This window comes from Pristis pectinata, chromosome 5 (genome assembly GCF_009764475.1).
Source record: "Pristis pectinata isolate sPriPec2 chromosome 5, sPriPec2.1.pri, whole genome shotgun sequence".
NCBI classification, from domain to species: domain Eukaryota; kingdom Metazoa; phylum Chordata; class Chondrichthyes; order Rhinopristiformes; family Pristidae; genus Pristis; species Pristis pectinata.
Window position 1 is genome coordinate 42842690 of NC_067409.1, and position 16008 is coordinate 42858697.

The 16008-nt window shown below is 39.4% G+C and overlaps 1 protein-coding gene across 1 annotated transcript in view; it reads left to right on the forward strand.

Moving 5' to 3' along the window:
• Window positions 1-318: 318 nt before the first annotated feature.
• Window positions 319-16008, forward strand: part of tbc1d5 (TBC1 domain family, member 5) — a 377143-nt gene continuing 361453 nt past the window's right edge. Inside the window, exon 1 of the mRNA XM_052015950.1 lies at window positions 319-525. The gene's annotated coding sequence lies outside the window, so the exon portion shown is untranslated. The remainder of the gene's footprint in view (window positions 526-16008) is intronic.

Consider the following 16008-nt stretch of genomic DNA (forward strand, 5'->3'; position numbering starts at 1 on the left):
AGCGTTCAGTGACAAGCAAAATGAACCAAGTTGATATAATAATAAAAGTACAGATTTCAAGTGTGTAAATATGCATAATAAAAATGATGGAATTGGGCACACAGCACAGTAACAGGCCATCAAGTATCTGCCTACACTAATACCATTCTCCAGTGCTCAGCCTCCAGCTTTCCATGCCAATGGCATTTCACGTGCTCAACGAAATGCTTGTTCATGTTGTGAGAGTACCTGCTTCCACCGCCCACTCGGGCAGTGCATTCCAGGTAAGATGTAGGTCCTGCCTTTTGATTTACGCCTTCAAACGCAGGGGACCACCCGCACAGCACAGCACTCGGTGCGCAAGCGTATTGCCGGCTGTCAGCCTTCGGTAGTGCGCAGGTGGAATCCCGGTCGCCGGCTGGAGGCGGCGGCGGTGAGTGCGCAGCCGCGCTGCCGGTTGTCTGGCCAGTGGTGGCGGCGGCGCGGTACTGGAGTCTCCTGTTTCTGGGACAGGGTGGAGGAGGCGGAGTCCGTGCGGCGGATCAGGTAAACAACACTATCAGCCCTGTTGGGCCTGAGCTCAGCTGTAAGAGCTTGGGGGGTGGGTGCTCTTGCACACAGCCAGCCCCTGAGTGTCCCATGAGTTGCTCTCAGGCCTAGAACTAAGGCTTTTAGTGAGGTCGAGTAAAGGCAGAGAGCTTTCAGGATATGAGGTCCTGATCGGTTCCATCCACCAAGGACTTGAAGTTATTTCTTGGTAATTGATGAGGTCTTGATTTGTTTTTGAGGATGAAATTGACGTGCCCGGGTCGTGTGTGGTAAGATTACAGCTGCATCTGAAAGAAAATAAACTTTCTATCTCCTTCATTTACCGTTTTGGTGGTTCTACTTGATTGCAGTCGCTGCAAATGAGGAAGTGTCTTTTTGAGGAGGGTTAAACTTATCGCAATACAAACCGAGTGCAATCCTCTGTTGTCAATATTATAATACGTTCTGAAATTATATCCGAAAGGTCAATGGGATTTTGTACAGGCAAATTACATGCTGATACTAGTTTATTTTGATCAGTGGAACTTAAATAAAAAAACAGAAAATGCTGTAAACACTCAACAGATCAGGCAGTATCTGTGGAAAGAGAAAGAGTTAAAGTTTCAGATTGAAAATTCAATGTGCTTCCAGCTTTCTCTGTTTTTATTTCAGATTTCCGGCATCTGCAGTTCACCAGTGTAAAAGAAAGATATGCATTTATATATTAACTTTCATAATTTCAGGCTGTGCCAAAGTAGTTCACAATCAGTAAAGTACATTTGAAGTGCAGTCTGCTATTATGTATGAAGAGTGACAGCCAGCTTCCACTCAGGCTGGCATAAGCAATAATGTGATAATTTTTATGGTGGCTGAGGGGTAAATATTAGCTGGGTCCCTAGAGTAGCTCCCTCACTCTTTGTCAAACTAGTGCCATGGGATCTTTTGGGTCATGCAAGAGGTCATGGGGCTTCCATTTCAGCATTACATCTAAAGGACCTGTTTGAGAGACAGATGTACGTACAAAAATGTATTCTTCAAAAGAAATGTTTTTATTCTACTAACCGAAGTAACTTCAAATGAAAATAAACAAGTTAAAATTTTGCAATTTATCTTATGACTGCACTGTAGAAATAAAACTGTAGTATTTTAAGAATATAGTTTTGGAAAGAAAAAAAGTTGTCTCTGATACCTGAAGAATGATGGAAGCTTATGTTGCATTATCTTGCTTTATCCTTGTACATTAATCGGGTAAGTTAACAGGATACGGAAGAGAAGGAATATTTTGACTAACATATTAGATACACTGAATGTAGCTGGATTACAAATAGGGAATATACCAACTATGTTCAGAAGCTTGGTATATATTTTTCTATGCGTCACTATCACCAAGTGATATATTTTGTTTTTATATAATGCATGTAAATTTGTTATTTTAAAAATATAGTTGTTTATATGAAATTTGAGTAGGAACAGCACCCTGAAGTTTTGGTATACAGCAATCCATGAAATAGTCTAATTTGTAATTATTGGACAGATGAACAATTGTAAACACATCCTTTTACTGTATTAACTTTATTATGTAGCAAATTGACTCAGTTTAAGTGGCTAATGCAGTATGTTGTAGGTAAGTTTGTTATGGCAAATCACAATTACTACCAAAGTTTCATGCACAAGTGGATATTTTTGCACCAACAAGTGCCTTTCTGGATTTTGTGTTGGGAAATGTAACGTAACTTGAACAAATTAAAAAATTAATTTTTTTATGACTCTCCTATTCAAGGATGCAGAAGAGATTTATCAGAGCAGTGCTGTGATGTTTGTGGTGAGATGGGAGAAACCGAGATTGCTTTTCTTACAGCAGAGAAGGTTAAGGAGAGATGTATGGAGGTGGTAAAAAAAAATTAGGTGTTTGATTGGGAGGAAAAAAATGAGAGAAACTATTTCAACCAATCAGAGGACCAACAACCCGAAGACACAGATTTGAAGTAATTGACAAAACACTCAGAAGAGGCATAAGAGTATTTTTAGTTTACTCAGTGGTTTGTTATAAACTGGAATGTGCTGCCTAAAGTGAGGTAGAAGAAAATTCAACAATAACTTTCAAATAGTAATTTGATACACAATTTAAGGAAGACATTTGTGTGAATGCAGTTTGTTGCTGTAGATGTTATAACACCATTTTTCAAAAGCACATTTATTTTGCTATTTCTTGCCACTAAGTGGTTTAAAATTGTTACATTATGTTCCAATTCAAATTAATATTTTCTACATGAAAATCCTGCAGTAAAAAATGTTTCTTGAATTCCTGTATAATGTAAGATTTTTGCTTTTAAGGGTTAATGTACCTTTTGAGTTACTTTGGAATCCTGTGATTGTTTTGTACTAATTGCAGGAACATTTCAATGGCCTTCAGTTTTTGCATTCTTTTGTTTCTTCATTGTGACATATTGCGGTACACAGTCTAGTAATTTATATAATTGGTAAATGTGTTGAAAATTCATTTTAAAGATACAGAATATGGAATTCTGCATGGCTGTTAAGGACTCATCTTGAGGTTGGATTAGATATTTTGTATTTCAGCATGGCATTTACTAGTATTTTCTAGCATGACACACTGTGCTTTTTTCTTGAGTTTAGAAGAATTAGAAAGATCTAATTGAAATGTACAAAATTCGTGTGGGGGTGATTTTATTTTTCCCTGGATAATGTGTTTAGAATTGGGAGATGCAGTCGAAAATAAGGGGTTTCATGCCAGGGGTGAGAGGAATTTCATCACCCAGAGGGTGCTAAATCTTTAAAGTTATCTGAACAAGAAAGCTGTAGAGATATACACAAAAAGTACTGGAGGAGTCTCTTCCAAGCTGTAGAGGTTCAGTTGTGGTTTATATTCAAGGCAGAGACTAATAGATTTCTACATATTGGCACTGAGGTTAAAAATCAGCTCTGAACTTATTGAATGGCGGGGAGGCACGAGGGGTTGAATATGTTCTTAGGATTGAAAATATCTAATTGGTGTAATTTAGTTTTATTTCTTGCACGATATTATTGGATACTTCTGTAAGTGTTAATAATGGCCTTGTAAATGATAACAATGTTCTTTTTCTTTCCACATCTCTTTTTCCACTTACCTTCCTTGCTGAAAAGTTTCCTTTTTCTAAGTAGCAATAAATCCCCAGAATTCATCTTTAGCATGTCGGAGGTCCGTTCAAGAGTCTATGTTCCCATTTCCATTCAGTCGATCATAATTCCAATAATTGGTGGTGTATTTTATATGTTCAAACTCTAACATTTTGTTTCAGTTGTGCTTAACTTCCTTAATGAAAAATATTGTGCAAGTAATCCCTCTAAGTAAGAACAAATACTTCCCTTCCTTAGTTTACTGGAAGTCTTGGTGAAGACAAGATTGGCCTTGGCTTTGATGTCCCTGTTAGGGGATTTACAATGACGGATTGACTATTTTTCCATCAGACTCTACTGCATAAAATGCTCTTGTGACATGAAGGTTCTTAAGTATCCTTGCAGATAGCTGGGGGTGGAGGGAGGCGGGGGAATGAGTGTGGTGTGGGCTGGGGGAATAAGCTATAACAACCAGATACTTGCAGATAAGAAGAAAATCTGTGCATCCCAGAGCACAGAAACAACCAACAAGGCAGAGATGAAGTTGAGAAGATTAGAAAACTATGCAGTGGTTTATCTTCATGAGTTAGGAACTTGGTGGGCTAATTAATAACTAGAAGCTGGGAGAGATGTGTACATGGAGCCCAAATAGGTTGAATAGTATAAAGATAAAATGTTCTTCTAAAAACTAAAGCTTCCAGGATAGTTGGCAGTTTGTAGCTTAATGATGTAGGTCAACTTTGATTACCTTGAAGTTTGTGGGGGTATTAAGTTGCCATAGTCATAGAGTTGTACAGCACAGCAGCAGGCCCTTTGATCCACTGTATCTATGCTGACCACCATTATCTGTAACTAATCCCAAGCCTGCATTAATTCCGTATCCCTCTATGCCTTACTCAATCAAGTATCTATACAGATGCCTCTTAATTGTTATTACTGTACCTGCCTCCGCCACATCCTCTGGCAGTTTGTTCTAGATACCAACCACTCTTCCTGTGAAAAATTTACCCTTCACATCCCCTTTACATCTTCTCCCTCTCACAAACTTATTCCTTCGAGTTTTAGATACCCCTATGATAGGAAATGGACTTTGTCTTTCTACCCTATCAATGCCTTTCATAACTTTATATACCTCTATCATGTCACCTCTCAGCCTCCTTTGCTCCAGGGAAAATAGTCCCAGCCTATCCAATCTCTCCTTGTAACTAAAATTTCCAATCCAGGCAACGTCCTTGTGAACCTTTTCTGCACCCTGTAGCTTAATCGTATCTTTTCTGTAGTGTGGTGACCAGAGCTGTACACAATACTCCAAGTATTTTGTGCAACTGTAACATTATATCGTAACTCTAGTACTGGATGCCTCGGCCGAGGAAGACACCTCTCCAGAAGCTCAATCAAATTCATGGGACACGATTTCCCCCAATATAAGGACATGCTGATTATCCCTACTCATTCCTTGCCTTTCCAAATGCAAGTTAATCCTGTCTGTCGGAATCCCTTTCAATAACTTCCCAGGACTAATGTAAGGCTCACCAGCCAGCAGTTCCCTGGCTTATTCCTGTTGCCCTTCTTAATTGTGCAACATTAGCTATCCTCCAATCTTCCGGTACCTCAACTGTGGTTAATGAAGTTACAGAAATCTCTTCCTGAGCCCCAGCAATCTTCTCCATTGCTTCTCATAACATCCTTGGATACATCTGGTCAGCCCCCAGGGATTTATCCACCTTTATACATTTCAGGATCTTGAAAACCTCCTGCTTTGTAATGTTGATGTGTTCCAGGATATCTCTGTTCCCTCCGCTGAACTCACTAGCTTCCATGTCCTTCTCTACGGTAAATGCAGGTGAGAAGTATTCATTTGAGACCAACATTTGAGACCATGTTGATCTTTAAGGGGACCTACTCTCTCCCTAGTGACCTTTTTACTCTTAATATACTTATTGAATCTTTAATGATTCTCTGGTTATCTGCCAAGAATATCTTGGGGCCCCTTTTTGCCCTCCTATTGTCCTTATTAAGTGTACTGCAACATCCCTAATGTCCTTCAAGGGACTCTGCAACCACTGGGCATCCTTCTGTCTTAACCCCATCACCAAGCACTTGGTTCATAGCCCTCTATGTCTGTAGCCCTCTGTCTATGTGACTCGTGTGCACCTCGACACTCAAATGCTGTCAGCAACTACTCACTTGGACAGTGTATTGGTTGGCTCTACCTGTAAAGTTTGTCTGTCTGTCTGTTCCTCCTTACTAAATACTCCCTTATCACTGAAATGATTTCATCCTTACTCACACAAGTCACCATCAGTCACAACATCCCCCTACAGTTTTTCTAATAATTTCTGGAGCCTTCCAAGTTGGTATATTTAGTTGCGACACGAGACTGAAGATGCTGGAAGCTGAAGCTAAAGATAAACTGCTGGACGAACTCAGTGGGTCAAGCAGTGTCTGTGGAGGCAAAGGGATGGTTGATGTTTTGCGTCGAGACCCTGCATCAGGACTGAGAGTGTAGATGGAAGATGACCAGTATATGACCAGCTGATGACCAGTTAGAGAGAGGGCTGAAACAGGCTAGAAGGTAATAGGTGGAAATAGATGAGGGGGGAATAGGGGCAAGTGGAGCAAGGTGAGGGGAGGGAGAAAGATAGAACTAGAGGCCTGTAGGTGATGTGGAACTAATAAGGGTGGGGCGATGAGCAGATGGAACCAGGTGAGGGAGGGGCAGATGGAAAGGTGAGCCAAGGGAGAAGAAATCCAGGCAGATGGGTATGTGGGTGATGGGCAGATGGAACTAGGTTTTTTAGTTGGCGTAGAATTGAATTGAAAGATTAATTCACTCATAAGAGATCAATCTTGAATAGTCAAACACAAGTGTCCTTGCATGCAAATATTTAATGTTGTTATAACATCCTGTTACAGCAATGAATCTAGCTTCCAATTTGCCATTAGGAACACACTGGTTGATCTGTGTTGCGTTGAAACCCATGATCCAGAAGTGGGCTGATTTCTGTGTGTCAACCTGTGGATGACCGAGGGGAAAATAACAGGTATAAGAAATAGAATAGGAGAGATGATGTGATAAATTCTGAAATTTATTCTGCCAGTGTATTCTGTTTTAATTTCAGACTTGTTGCTATCCTTTTTTGTCTTACTGCGGGTTCTTATCTTTTTTGTTTAAAATTGTCTGTAAGTCTTTAAGTTTGATGAAGGTTACACATTTTGAACTATTGAAATCTGTCTTTAGAGATGTTGACCTATTGTACACTTCTATTTTTTGGAATTGGTTTATTATTGTTAAGTGTACCGAGATACAGTGAAGAATTTTTGTTTGTATGCCATCCAGGCAGATCATGCATACATGAGTACATCGAGATAGTAAAGAGAAAAAAGAATGCAGAATATACTGTAGCAGCTACAAAGAAAGTGCAGTGCAGGTAAACAAATAAAGTGCAAGGGCCACGAGGAGGTAGATGGGGAGATCAAGAATTCATCTTTAGCATGTGGGATGTCCGTTCGAGAGTCTGATAACAGGGACATAGAAGCTGTCCTTTGCGTCTGATGGTATGTGCTTTCAAGCTTTTATATCTACTGCCTGAGGGGAGAAGAGAGAATGACTGGGGTGGGGGGTCCTTAATTATGTTGGCTGCTTTTCTGAGGCAGAGGGAAATGTAGACAGTCATTGGAGGGAAGGCTGGTTTCTGTGATGTACTGGGCTGAATTCACAACTTCCTGCAGTTTCTTGCGGTCTTGGCATAGTAGTTACCATATCAAGCTGTGTTGAGTCTGGATAGGATTCTTTATATAATGCATCTGTAAAAATTGGTTAGAGTCAATGGGGACATGCTGAATTGCTTTCGCCTTCTGAGGAAGTAGAGGTGTTGGTGTGCCTTCTTGGTGGTAGCACCGATGTGGCTGGACCAGAACAAATTGTTGGTGATACCTGCACCTAGAAACTTGAAGGTCTCCACCTCAGCATCATTGAAGTCAATAACCAGCTCCTTTGCTTTGCTGTCATTGAGGGACAGGTTGTTGTCTTGACACCATGCCACTAGGCACTCTATCTCTTTCCTGTAGTCCGTCTTGTCATTGTTTGAGATGGGTCCACTGTGGTGATGTCATCTGCAAACTTGTAAATAGAGGCCACACACTGAGTGTATAGGGAGTAGAGTAAGTGGCTGAGAACGCAGCCTTGCAGGGCATGGGTATTAAGGATGATCATGGAGAAGATGTTGTCATGTATCCTTGCCGATTATGGTCTGTTGGTCAGGAAGTCAAGGATCCAGGTGCAGAGGAGAGTGCAGAGTCCTAGATATAGGAGTATGGAGAAATGTTGGTTTGGAATTATGATGTTGAAGGCGGAGCTATAGTCAATAAATAAATAGGAGTCTGACATGCATGTCTTTGTTATCAGGCACAGTAATGTAGTGGTTAGCGTAACGCTTTACAGCACCAGTGACCTGGGTTCAAATCCGGCCACTGTCTGTAAGGAGTTTGTACATTCTCCTCGTGTCTGTGTGGGTTTCCTCCCGGGTTCTCCGGTTTACTCCCACATTCCAAAGACGTACAGGTTAGGAAGTTGTGGGCATGCTATGTTGGCGCCGGAAGCGTGGCGACACTTGCGGGCTGCCTCCAGAACACTACGCAAAAAGATCTATTTCACTGTGTGCTTCGATGTACATGTGACTAATAAAGGTAATCTTAATCTTATCCAGATGCTTCAGAGATGAGTGTAGGGCCAGGGAGATGGCATCTGCCGTGGACTGTTTATCTGATAGGCAAATTGCAATGGGTCATGGTTGGCTGGGAGCTGGAGTTGATGTGTGCTATGACCAGCCTCTCAAAACATTTCATGATGATAGATGTCAGAGCCATCCGGCAGTGGTCATTAAGGCACATTACCTTGTTTTTCTTGGGCACTGGGACAATAGTGTTTTTCTTAAAGCAAGTAGGAATCTCAGATTGGAGTAGGGAGAGGTTTAAGATATCTGCAAATACTCCTGCCAGCTGGTCCACGCAGGAGCTGAGGATTTGACCAGTTGATTTCCACAGGTTCACTCTCAGGAAGCTAACCTGACGTCTGCAACGGGTACAGGTGCATCAAAGGCTGTCGGTGCGGGTCACATCATTTCACTGATCTGGTGTTTGAAGCGAGCATAGTATGCATTGAGCTTATCATGGAGGGATGCATTGTTACCAGCAATACTGCCCGACTTTGCTTTGTAGCCTGTAATAGCATGCAAGTCTTTCCATAATCGATGGGTGTCGGTGTGGTTAGTCTGGGACTCTAGCTTGGTCTGGTATTGTCTCTTGGCTTCCATGATGGCCGTGCAAAGGTCGTACCTCAATATCAGGGTCACCTGACTTCAGTGCCTCAGACCTGGACTTCAGTAGGGAGTGGATCTCTTGGTTCATCCATGGTTCCTAGTGGGAGAACACTCTGACTTCTTTGGCATGCAGTCCTCAACACACTTGTTGAAGTCTGTGATGGCAATGCCATACTCATTTAGGTTGGCCACTGAGTCCAATAAATGGTGGTTTAATGATGCCAGACTTTTAGAATCTTTTAGGATATAGGAGAAAAGGAAGTCTGTATAAATAGTGCTTCAGTTCTGAGGTCCTGACAAACACTGAGCCAGGCGAGGTGACTGTGTGATTAACTTGGGTTTGAATGAGATAGGAATGTGATATACTTGAAGATGTGAACAAACAGAGGTAGTAATGTCAATGGTTACAACAAGTGATTTAATATCGTATGGGATTCCAAGGATATCATCCCATGCCAATTCACAGCCTAACTGTAGTGGGATTAATTCTGAAAAGGCAGGGTCATAGAGTCATAGTGCAATACAGCACAGATACAGGCCCTTCAGCCCAACCAGTCCATGCTGACCATGGTGCCCATTCAGCTGGTCCCTATTTCCTGCATTCGACCCATATCCCTCTAAGCCTCGCCCATCCATGCACCTAACCAAGTGCTTCTTAAGTGATACAATTGTACCTGCCTCAATCACTTCCTCTGGCAGTTCTCACCTATACTCACCACCCTCTGCATGAAAAAGTTGACCCTCAGGGCCCTTTTGAAATCTTTCCCCCTCACCCTAGTTCTGGACCCTACCTTGGGGAAAAGACTGTTACCATCCATCGTATCTATGCCTCTTATAATTTTAATCACTTCTGTAAGGACGCCCCTCATTATCCTATGTTCCAAGGAATAAAGACCTAGCTTGGCCAACCTCTCCCTATGACTCAGGCCCTCTGGTCCTGGCAACATCCTCACAAATCTTTTCTGCACTTTTTTCAGTTTAACCACGTCTTTCCTATAACAGAGTGACCACAACTGTACACAGTATTCCATGTGCGGCCTCACCAATGACTTGTATAACTACAACATAGCGTCCCAACTCCTATACGCAGTGCCCTGACTGAAGGCCAGCGTGCTAAACGTCTTTTTCACAACCCTATCTACCTTTGATGTTTACAATGAACTATACACTTGTAATCTGTTGTGGGGTTTTGGGTGAAGCTGCTGGAGTTAGAGTAGAACTGGAAGCTAGAGGTGGGTTTTATTCTTGTACTTTATTGAAGTTTATACAAATGGTACAAGGGGAGAGTTATTTAAAAACTTGACATGGGGAATTTGTAGAAATGTAAAAGTTGCTGAGGCGAAAAGAAGTACATCATGAAACTACAGAGTCTTAGAGGCAACGTTACCAAAGTATTTACCAATGCTTAAATAAACGCATGCTGCTTTTTTTTTAAAGACTTGTATTACTGTGCCATGAAACACAACTCTCTTTGTGTTGTTTTATTTTAATTAATATTAAAATGTCAGCAAAGTAGTAGTTTTGTTTTAAGATTAGTTTTTGGGTCTTTTGCTCATTTTTCTATGTAGCTTGTAAGCTGATGTGATGCTGAGGCAAGGTTTCTTCTTTGGCTTTCCTGATGGGTGTCCTTGGCGTGTAATTAGCTCTGACAAAGTGGGGGGAGGGGGCCATGCGTCATTGTGATCTTCCATGTGCAGTTGAAAACTGGATTTAAGACCATCAGCTCACGAGGCAGAGGGTTTAAGGATATGCTGGCCACTTTTGTTGAAATGACCTCTGCTGTGCTAGGTAGAAATGTGTGCCAAATCCAAATGGGCATTGAAATTAGCAGAACAGCATGTCTGATTTTTTTGCAGCAGGAGTTCTCTTTGAGAATGTTTTGTTGTATGGAGATATCAGGTTTACTGAATTTGAATCACAGAGTCAGCGAAAATAACTGACACAGTAAGAAGCCATTCAATTTATCATGTCCACGCTGATCAGAAAAAAGCTGCCTAACCTTGTAGCTCTTGGCCTGTAACCTTTCAGAGCATGGCTTTTCAAGTACACATCAAGACACTTTTTGAATGAGTGAAGATTTCTGCTTCCACAACCTTTGAGATAATGAATTCCAGCTCCCACTAATCCTTCTCTCAATTACTTTGGTAAATCTAAGGCCTTTGGTTTTTGACCACTCAGCTGAAATAAGTTCTTCCTATTTATAATTTTATACATCTCAGTTAGATCTCCCCTCAGTTTTCCCTGTTGCAAAGAAAACAACTGCAGTCTGTCCAATCTTACTCTATAGCTAAACATTTTTAATCCTTGCAACAACCTTGTAAATCTGTCTGCATCTTCTCCAATGCATGGGCAATTCCTGTAATGTGATAACCACCTTATCTGCCTATACTGCACAAAACCCAATATGTGGCCTAACAAATATTTTATTTAAATTCTAACATAGGCTTTCTGTCCTTTTATTCCCTCCTGTGGCTAATTTTAAAAAAATGTATCCCATATGTTTTTTTAACCACCTTTTATCTACTTGCCCTGCTACCCTTTAGGATCTATGGACATACATTCCAAGGTCCCTTTCCTTCATACTTTTCAGTATCGTTCCGTTTATTTCCATATCTTGGATTTGTTTCACCTCCACAAACGTCCACATCCAGCCACGTGATCGTTTCATTTATAGATAGCTGAATGATACATGCATTGAAATTGCACAGACATTGATAGTCGATCTGATACTCTATATACTCAGTTCATTTTCAGAGTTCTCAGACCATCAGAAGTGATTGTAAAGTGTGGTGAAATCTGAAGCATGTTGATGGGAATGTGGGGAGAATAAAATGGGATTGGTTTAAATGAGTGCTTGATGGTTCATTGGGACCTGGTGGGCTGAAGGACTTGTTTCTGTGCTCTGGCTCTGTGACCTTAACCAAGCTTGGCCTGATTCTTACGTATACTTTACCATATAGTTTATTAATTTAATATCAAGGTGAAAATGCTAACTTTTTCCCTATCTATTGAAACAAATAGTATTATACGGCTTTACAAGAAGAGTAACTCGTTCATTTGTGACTGTGGTGATGAAGAACTACTTGTCAGAGTCCAGCAATGCTACTGAGTTTGTCAATTACAGTGATAACATCAAGCCACATGCTGTCTCATGACAAGGAAGATTGTGAAGAGACAATGTAATTGCTGCTATCCCCGCTGAAATCAGTTAAGTTAGCGATGACTGGGTATTGAACCTTTGAATATAATTGAACATCACTCCTCCATATTATGTTAGTTTTGTAATTTGCCACAAAGCTATCTGGGAACTTTTTAACTTGAGTGTCATCTAGGTTTTGTGTTTAGGGAACTTTTGTTCAAACAATTATAATTTTTTTCAGATACAACATTGATTAATACAATTTTGCCTTCCACTTTTAGTATGAAGGTTTTAATTTAATCCAGAAATTCTCTTTACAGTGGTTTTTTTAAAAAATGTTGCATTATTGTTAAGAGAGAAAATATCTTGGCAGACTAAGTGCTTAATATTTTCGTGTCACTTTCCTTCTCCAGGAGGGATGAAACCTTTTAAGCTAGGATCCATTAGTTGCCATTCAGACTCTGATACCTGACCCAAATGACCACTGCAGTGAAGTTTGACTGCGTACCATAACTGAACCCAAGGGATTAACCTTAACAGTTTCCTCATTCCACCTCTTTCATTCCCTGTCTTGAAATAAATTTTAGATTATTGCTGCTGTTTTAGATGACATTAGTTTACAAAGTATTATCAGGGAAACAAATAAGTTGTTCTTGTACATCAAGTAATAAAATTGAATATGTTAATTTAGTTTAAAATGTTGTTTTTCCTTCTCATTGAAAATTGCCATTCATAGACTTGGAGCTTCTCTCATGTGGCTTACAGGGAGATCCATGAGGATATTGGAAAGAGTGCATTTTTTTATGCAGCAGTCACCTTTTATCTGTTTGGATTCTGATTGAGATGTTGATGTAAGCACCTCTTGCAGTTAGTTCATTAGTGTTACTAGTGTTATTAAAATATTCTTGTGGAGATCTTGTGCTGTTGAACTGGAAAATGCTCAGCAGAACATTGCTTTTCCCTTCCAAGGATGGGCTGTCTGAGAGGGTGTTTTGAGCTGATTAATTCCAGACTAAAAAAAAGCAGTGAAGCATTCTGGGATTGTCTATTTAAGAGAGTCACAGACGAAAAAGACAGAGATGAGAGCTTCAATGTTTTATGAGTGTATTGCAACTATTGTACAATACATAGCATAATAAATATAGTGCAATATACCAAGTGGATTCACAGGAGCATGAATTAAACAAAAATTGACACTGTGGATCAATCATAGAGATTTTAAGGCAGCTGCAGTGGGAACTGGTCCCCAGAGGCGACTGTGGCGGAAAGATGCTTTCAGCAGAGCTAGAAGTATGTTCCTGGCAGTGGCAGGGTGTTCCAGATGGCTTCAAAAGGGAGTTCCTGGAGTGTTTAATTAAAATTATCTATTACTATTTCCAGGGTTTGAAGGTAGACTAGTGTATTGGGTGGATCATTAAAGCATGTTGTAGTGAGCAAGGAGGAACTTGAATTGGATTGGGTGGAATATTAAAGGATGAGGGATTGGATGCAGATGTTACTGTTGAAATTGGTGGTGTTGAGATGATATGATGCTTTAAAGTACACATTTTTTAAAGACTGGCATACCCACTAAATTACTTTGTAAATCTAAAAACTCAGTTTTTAGCAGTTGAGGTCAGTAGCACAAAATTGCCAGACTCATTGAAAAGCAACTCTTTTTGCCTTTGTGTGAAGTAGAAAATACCATTTTGGATACAGCAGAGGCGGCATTTTGATTTTAAGCCTGGAAGAGCGACCATAACACTGCATTTAACCTCATAGTCCTATGCTTATCAACTGTTTGATCTTGCCAAGTAGCCAAAATGACACTTCCCCAATAGTAACATCCTTCATCTTTTTACAAGCACAAAAATTCACGCATTCTTTAAGAAGTGATGTGCAAATCAAAGGAAGCCAAATGAATGCTGGTCCATTGTCAATTGTGTAATTAAATTAATTTCTCATCTTTTACCTGCTGAATTATGCTTAAAGTATCATTTTCCAGCTTTTTTCCCTCTTGCCCTAACGCTTTACAAAATCTTGTATTTTGAAAGTTTCTAAAAACAGGAACCCCCTTTGAAGAACCTATTAGCAGCTAACTGAATTGAGATGTAAAATGCATAGAGAAGCATATTAAGCATTTTTGCTTTTGTAAGCAGGATAGATAAGTGATTTCATAACCTGGATACATCAAGTTCAGCAAAGCTGTTATATATTGAATATTAAATAATGTGTACTTAAGATTATATTCACTTTTCAACTTGGGTTTCCATTCTTGGTACTATAAATCCCGACTTTGCAAGCCAGCTATGACATCAAATTTACACAGAATATTAGCAATTGTCCTTGTGTAAAATTCCATGATGTTGGATATGTGAAAATGTTCCTGCATAAGTCGGATGTTTCTTTTTTCAAATGAATTATTATTTTATTTATCTGCAAAGAAGACTTCCCACAGGCATTTCTTATGTTTTATAACTATTTTTAGACCAAGTCTAATACTTCTGTTTTGTCTCTGGCTTCACAATGCTACCAAAATCTCATTATAAATCATAAGTAAAATGCCTTTTGAAAACCCTGGAGGAGCTTCATCTGGAGTTTAGTCCAGACTGGTTTGTAAAGCACTGTAGGGGTATTTAAATCTCTCGAACAATCGTCACAATGTATATAACTTTGTCTCTAAATGATATTCAGTAAATTTGAAGGAGACAAAATGACAATTATGTAATCTGTTTCTGATTTTGCACCTGTCGGCCCTTTTGAGTATTTGATAAACCGTTATTAAGTGGTCTTTGCTTAATAGAATGGTTTATGGTAGCTGAACAAAAGCCAGATATATTACAAAGCTAACTAATAGAAGCAAATAAAATGTATTGTGGCATACCCAACGGTGAAACTAACCTGCTATAAAGAAACATCTTGTGTTTTATGTCTGTGTTCAATATACCGATGCATTATCTTTTCAATTCACACTGATGTTGCTCTCTGAATCTTGAGTTGGGTCCTGAGTTGACATTTTCTGTTTCAGGATCTGCTTGGGCTTGATGCCTTGGTTTGTTATCAGTTGAAACAAAAACCTTTTTGTAAGACTAGTGTGAGTGTGTCGATATAGTTGCTTGAAATTTATTTACAAGAAAATAGTGTTCCTGAATTTCAGGCATTTATTTTAATCTTCTCAAACACACAAAATGCATATTCTTAATATTTAAAAGATAACTAACTTTTGTGTGAATTTGTAAGTGCAACTTAGGTTATATTGATTTGATTATTCATATTAATTCACAGATTCATTATTTAGATTTATTTGGAGAACTATTTATGCATTCTATTATTTATTTGATTATTAAATTATTTATTTTATCAATTATTCATATTGCATCATTTTTAAATTATTTATGTCTTAATTTTGATATTTACAAAGGTGCTGACACTGCTGCACAACATTTCTTTTTGCATTGTAATAGTGTACTGAATAATACAATGTGACCTCTAAGATTCCAGTGCTGTCATTAGGAAAAGTGAATGCCAGTAGTCCCTCATGAATGTAGTTATTTGTTATTGCTGATTTGTTGCACTGAGTTTTTAAACTTGTACTGTTTGTAGTTTAGACATTTTATTAGCATTGAACTAAATTTTTTTCATGCTCTTTATTCTCCTAAATTCATCTAGCATAATTGTAGTCATGTGCATGAAGTAATTTTATCATTTTTAGATTTCACTGCTGCTATTCCATACATTGTTCCTATTTACCATCAACCCAGTGGAATTCCAGATTTCATACATTCCATTTGTCTTTGTGACATTGAAGTAGGCCATTGAGTCTGTGCTGGCTTTCAGAGAGCAATCTTATTACCCCCACTTAATTCCCTGTAACCTATTCTCTCTCGCATGCCCATAACCAGTGCCCCACCCCCCACCACACCCCCATATTCTCCAACATTCAGA